Raw genomic sequence first — 7,118 nt, 5'->3', positions numbered from 1 at the left:
GCAGCCAAGGATGTGTCGCTTTAAAATAGCACTGACTGTGGTGCGTCCTGGGTTGTCTTATACTGTAGTAGGAAACCTTCAGTCCTATCTGGTAAATTCTGTGCTGAGTGCCCATAAAAAAGGGCTTCGAGTGCCATCTCTGGCACCTGTGCCATAGGTTCGCCATCACTGCCCTAGATACTGCTGCATATGACGACTAGTAGCCTGATAAACACTGGATGGCCCCGGACAGAATTTCTAACTGTGTTTTAGAACATGATCATAAATAATCTGCTGCACTAAAGGTCACGGGATTACAGGCCCTGCCTGCCACCAATGGTCGTGTAGATGTGTTGTTGTAGAAATACGAGTTCAGCAGCTGACGGAGCAACCTGGGACCTGAGCTATTTAATGACCGGAACAAAGAAACGGACAACGTTCCACTGCGTGACCTTGTTCAGAACAATGACTGGAATGCAGCGCTCAACAATGCCAATGACTTCTCATGCAACGACAATATGTGAATTGCAGAGCCCACAATCGCTGTGTCCCATAATGCTTTTGTGACAGACAAGAAATAGAAAGTACAAACGCTGATGTGTGTGTTTCTTGTGGAATCATCGACAGGAGACTTCCTACATTGAATATATTTTCCAGGAGGTCAGAATCCTAATGACAACAGTGGGAATGTTTCCTTATACGAATGGTATTAGAAGACGTTTCCCACCATTAAATATCATATTAATTGTATTGAGGCTGTGAATAATTTAGTACAGTGCGTCCTGCGCATGTGCCCGGCATTACAGCGCAGGCAATGCGCATCCCCACCAACTCCACAGACGCACATGCGCGCAGTGTTGCAGTGAGTAAGAACTATTCAGCCAACAGGCACCACGCGCATGCGCAGGGTTACATCATTGGGCATTGAGTCACTGACATTGAATGGAGAGGCAATGTAGAGGTCCAAAGCTCTGCGACTTCTACACGGGGTCCCCCTTTCCATTAAACATAAAAAGTACATACATATCTTCATGGTTGTCAGGGGAACAAATACTTATTTGGCTAAGCAAAATGCAAATACATTTATGTAGTTTGTACAATGTCATTTTCTAGATTTTTTAAATGCACATACAGTATGCAGACAGCAAATATATATAGTATATACACATACAGTACATACACTCACAGTCCAAATATCTATATACTGCTGCATATGTTCTCCCTTATTCTTTGCAGTGTGTCCGGGTCCCCTGACAATCTGGGCCCCATAACAGCAGAAGGAAGGAGCAGATCTGCTACTGCCAGGAACCTCCACCACACCTTTAGTGAAATGCTTCTCCTGCCTCATCCTTCTGATCCATTTCAGGACCCCCCCACCCGGGCAAAACTTCTCCGCAAGAGCCCACCACACTGTCCCACTAAAAACTCCCCTCCCTCTCTTTCACTCCCTAGTAAAATTGACATGTACTTTAATGGTCTCTGCAACAAAAATGTTGTGGACCACTGGTTTCACATTAAAGGGGGTTTGTGTTCTGTTCTGAAATTATTAATGATTGATCTATATAATTGTTTATGAATAGGTGATTGTTGTGGTTTGACACCCGGAAATCTTGCTGTTTAGCCCCATGTAAGGAATGGGAATAAGATATTCCTTGGATTCACTATAGCTGCCTCTCAGTCACTCTCCCTGCTTATCAGTGTTGGAGCTTCTGTAGTACACGGCAATACAGCTGATCAGAGAAGTCAGATAGGGCTGTATTGTGAGCTGCCAGTGGGTGAAGGGGACTGATTTTATCACCAGCCGCACCAAGAGTGGCACATGTGGCTTTATTCTCTAACCAGATATATGAAAGTTGCCTGTTGTAGACCTGGTCAATGCCCTATGCCCAGATTATCCCTGGTTGCATCATGAGAAATCTTATCAATGTAACATCTAAAAAAAAAAAAATTGTACTGTATTTCTAGGCAAATAAGTATTTACAGAAACCATGACTGTGTGGTTTGCCTTTGTACGTCCTCTCAGTGTTAAATTGCATAACTTGTGGTTTAAACGTTTGACATTTCACAAGAGAGGAAGAAAGCGATGGAAACTGGAACAGCTCAAGGTGATAAAATCTATTGGATCACAGCAACTGTACAGATGGTATAAAGGTCTTACGCCTTCCAGCAGTCATCTAGCATTTACATCTTATACATTGCCATCCATAGGTCAAACACTCCCTCTCCGTTTGATGTTGGTAAATGCCAGGGGTTCAGTTTATCAAATCTGTATAAAGTAGCGCAACAGACTGAACCCCTTCATAGACATGCCCTCTGTAAATATCCTATATCGTTTACAGTATGTAGAGGTATATTCATCAGAAGTCTGAAAATACCCTTACATTGTCCTACTCCAGCAAAGTTCAGGATACAAATTCCCATTTAGAAGTTAAAGAGGATTGCAAGGGAAAAACTCACTGGGGCTCTTTTACTTACCCTGTCCGCAGAGTTCACTGAAAGTGCCGCGATTCACTAAGATCGTGCGCCCGATATCCTGCATGTGTCGCTTCCCCGCTCAGTTCCTACAGAGTTCACCTTCTTCTTCCTGGTGCATGTAAGTGCATTGTCTGTGTATAATGCGCTGTGCGGGGAGTCACTAAGATTGTGCGCCCGATATCCTGCATGTGTCGCTTCCCCGCTCAGGTCCTACAGAGTTCACCTTCTTCTTCCTGGTGCATGTAAGTGCATTGTCCGTGTATAATGCGCTGTGCGGGGAGTCACTAAGATCCCGCGCCCGATATCCTGCATGTGTAGCTTCCCCGCTCAGGTCCTACAGAGTTCACCTTCTTCTTCCTGGTGCATGTAAGTGCATTGTCTTGCTACAAAATTTGAAAGTTAAATCCTGCACTCAGTCCGAATCAGTCGGATCGTCTGCCTCCCCCAACTTTGTGTTGCATGTGAGCCATCGCAGCTGCGCCAAAATCCGGTCACATGCGACAAAATCCCAGTGCAGACCCCTGTTAAAAACCTGTCCAAGCTGTGCAACCCCTGAAAACAGCATACAGTACGACGAAAGTGCTTTTTTAAAGTTGATTTTAAAAGGAAAGAGACCGTGGATAACAAATATATGAAGATAAACACAGTCACCGTGCCTGGATCTATGAGTAATGTCCCTGGTTCATCATGATGGCTTCCTGGGGTACAGATTGATTAAAACTTGAATTTTAATGGAGCGATTGTGTGCGGCTTAAATCACATTTTAATAATGCAAATTTTAATAAACTGCATGCGTTTTTTTGTCCGTTTTAATTGCGCAAATTCGGGCCGCGGCCTGCCCCGATGGGCGCCGCTTTGTCTGCGTTTGCGTACGCAGACAAAACGCCACGTGTGCCACCACCCTAAAACGCATGTTTAATTTGAGCAATTAAAAACGGACAAAAACGCATGCGCTTTCAAAAAACTGATGCGTTTTTTACAATCTGAAAACGCACTAACTAAAAACGGCTCAAAAACGCCATGTGTGACATCACCCTAAAACGCATGTGTTTTTGTCCAGTTTTCCGAATTTGTGCAATTAAAAACTGACAAAAACGCATGCGCTTTCAAAAAACTGATGCATTTTTTTACGATCTGAAAACTAAAAACGGCCCAAAAACGCCCTAAGGGTGAAGACACACGTGGCTTTTTTAGGCCGTTTTTGGGCCATTTTTACTAAGTGCGTTTTCAGATCGTAAAAAAAACGCATGTGCTAAAAAACTCATCCGGTTTTTAAAAACGCATGCGTTTTTGTCCAGTTTTTATTGCGCAAATTCGGAAAACCTGACAAAAATGGACGCGTTTTTTAGCGCATGCGGTTTTTTACGATCTGAAAACGCACTTAGTAAAAACGGCCTAAAAACGCCACGTGTGTCTTCACCCTAACGTTTCTATTTAGTCCTTCGATACTATGGTATTGTGATTCATGGTTTAAACCTCTCGAAGGGCATCTACCCCCAGGATAAACTGGGGGGTTAGACTGGTGGTAAATACCCTTTGAGATGGCCTTAAAAAAAGACTAAAAAGTTTAATATTTTTTTTTAAAGGTTATTACAACGCATCAATAACTATATACTGCTCCACAGTTTGTTTTAGAGGTTTCCAGCTTTCTACTACATTGCACATAATATTAAAGGGATTGTCCAGTCACCATAAGTTATCCCCTCCTATACATTGGAGAGGGGAGAACTTGCTGATCAGGGAGGAAATCCCAATGGTGGGATATCGGTGGGAACAGGGTTTTTTTTGTTATTTTCTTAACAGTAAAGCGTGAAAGATGAGGAAGACTACAGTAAGTATTAGTAATGCATTCGGCGCCATCTATAGTTCAGTGTACTCACTGACTACTGCATTCAGAGCGATGCTCATGGATCATCACAATAACTTTACTATGCTTGTAACTGAGAAATTTAGGACATTACCTGCTCTTGTTATTTATTGGCCTTTCAGGACAAGTTTCTGAAATGTATTACAGCAATAGTAACTTTAGCACCTTTTATGAATAAACTTCCTGGGTATCTAAGGTCTCTCTTATCAATGTGTGAAGAATGTAATAATGGATGGAGGGGTCAGCTATTTGCCTGGAAATGCCAAAGCATGTGGGTTGTTGATCTAGGGGCCCCATGGTGACAATTTCCCTGTAACCGCTTGGTTACACTCACAGCCGAATTTTTTTTTGTGCTGCAAGTGCTGCAAGGGAGGGGCTATCGGGGACACATATTTGTTTCTACTGTGATTGGTAACAAGCACCACATGTTTTGCAGTGTATGTTTTCGCAGTATCTGACTCATGAGAAGCTTTTTCCCGATTGCAAGCGTTTCAATGGTAACGTATCTGTGATAATCTTCTTATATTTGTTATCCTTGGCCTCCTTCCTTCTAAAATACATTTTTAAACTTATGCTAAGGATCTATAAGGGCTCTGGGGGCTGTTACCAGAGCTCCTCCATACTGCAGATACACAAGCACTTCCCCCCTTCCTACTGTGTGCTCACTGCTGCTGGGGAGGGTGTATGCTGCACAGTGTAACAACATTTTGTAAAGCCAGATCACAGAGGGGCTAGGGTAGCCCTTCTGGCTCATTAGTGTAAGTTTACAATTTGATTTCAGAAAGAAAGATAACAAACATAAGAAGATTACCACAGTCATGGTGCCTGGATTTATGGGTAAGTGCCCCTGGTTTGTATCATTCTTGATTTGGACGGTAGATTTCCTTTAAAGGCCATCTTCCATCAGTTTAGTCCTGGTAAGAAGTTCCTGGGGGTTCCATACATTAGTATCATAGTATATAAGGCTGCAAAAAGACGCAAGTCCATCAAGTCCAACCTTTAAGAATTAAATAAATGTTTTATCCCCATAACCCGTGATATTTTTTCTCTCCAGAAAGTCATCCAGGCCTCTCTTGAACATGTACATAGAGTCGGCCATAACCACCTCCTGCGGCAGAGAGTTCCATAGTCTCACTGCTCTCACAGTAAAGAACCTTTGTCTATGGTGATGGTAAAATCGCCTCTCCTCTATAGAATACAAGGCTCCGTGAGGCGCTCGGGTGACATAGCATGAACGCCCCATAAACCTTTATGACTATATTTCCGAGATCACGGGATATAGAGTTATAATAAAAGAAGTTCTGAGGAACATCAGGAACTTCTTACTAGGACAAATCTACCATCACTAAAATTATTTTTTTTAAAAAGTGAAAAATACCATTAAAATCTGGGCTTTCGGACGCAGATTTGGCCCACTAGCGCTATATTCTGAATGCCATGCATCTGGATTACGCTCTGAATATAACACATGTAGCTTTTCTTTCACGCAAATGCAATCGGCAACCTCCATTCTGAATTTAATAGGAGAGGGAAACGATGCCAAAATTGAATTCCACATTCACACATTGGGGCTCATTTACTAAGGGATTTCAGGATTTAACAGGGGTCTGCACTGGGATTGTGTCGCACGCGATCGTTTTTTGACGCTGCTTCTATGCAACACAAATTAGGGGTCGTGCTGTCTGACGATCTGACTGATTCAGACAGAGCACGGGATTTAAAATTCAAATTGTGTTGCAAGCCCAAGCACTTGCATGCACCGGGAAGAAGAAGGTGAACTCCTGCGGACCTGAGCGGGGAAGCGACACATACAGGAAATCGGACCCATGATCTTAGTGAATCACGGCAATGTACTTTCGGTGAACTCCTTCGGACGCGTAATGAAATGATTCAGAATGCTGACAACAGCATTTTTAAAATCAGCACAGCATAGGAGCCTGTCATGAGCTAAAAATGACATTCCTGGTGACAGGTTCCCTTTAACCTTAAATGACGTGTGACATTTCTGTCCATCATCAGGCTGATTTTTCTGATTCAGTGAATTTACAATATACTGCAATACTTTAGTACAGGGGTCAGGAACCTTTTTGGCTGAGAGAGCCATAAGCGCCACATATTTTAAAATATAATTCCGCGAGAGCCGTACAATATGTTTAAAGGGACACTGACAGAACAATCGCTCCAGCAGTCATTAGTACAGCAGGGATTATCCCCCCCTGCTGTACTAAGCCACCACTGGACAGAAACAATGCTAATTCCCTGTAAAAAAATAAAAAAAATTGATATTTTACATTTGAGCTTGTGATGCAGGGCATCTTGTCCAGGACCCTGGTTTCTTTTTAATGTGCTGCTTGGATCTGGCTTCTTCCCACCTGAAGATGAGAGATGCAGCTTTCAGGCCTGCGCAGAAGAAGGAAGAGGCCAGAGTGCTGAAGGAGATGTCCTGCATAGCAAGCTCCAATGTAAGTTATCTATTTTTTATTTTACAGAGAATTACCATTGTTTCGGACCAGTTGTGGCTTTGTACAGGAGGGAGGAATACTCCTTACTGTACTAAGTGACTGCTGGAGCAATTTTTCTGTCAGTGGCCCTTTAAAAGTGTTGGTCTTAAATAAAGTGAACAAAAAAAGTGGGTGCTAAAGCACAACTTCTTACTATGGTACAAACCAGCCGGTACACCCAGGGTAACAAACAATTTAACTTTATTAAATAGTTTTACATGAAGTGCAAATTCTTTTTTTTATAAAATAATAACGTTTAATGCTGTTGTTAACCAACAATAACAAACTTTCTACTA

Source organism: Engystomops pustulosus, chromosome 4 (assembly GCF_040894005.1).
Source record: "Engystomops pustulosus chromosome 4, aEngPut4.maternal, whole genome shotgun sequence".
Classification (NCBI taxonomy): Eukaryota; Metazoa; Chordata; class Amphibia; order Anura; family Leptodactylidae; genus Engystomops; species Engystomops pustulosus.
Note: the sequence above shows the minus strand (reverse complement) of the source record.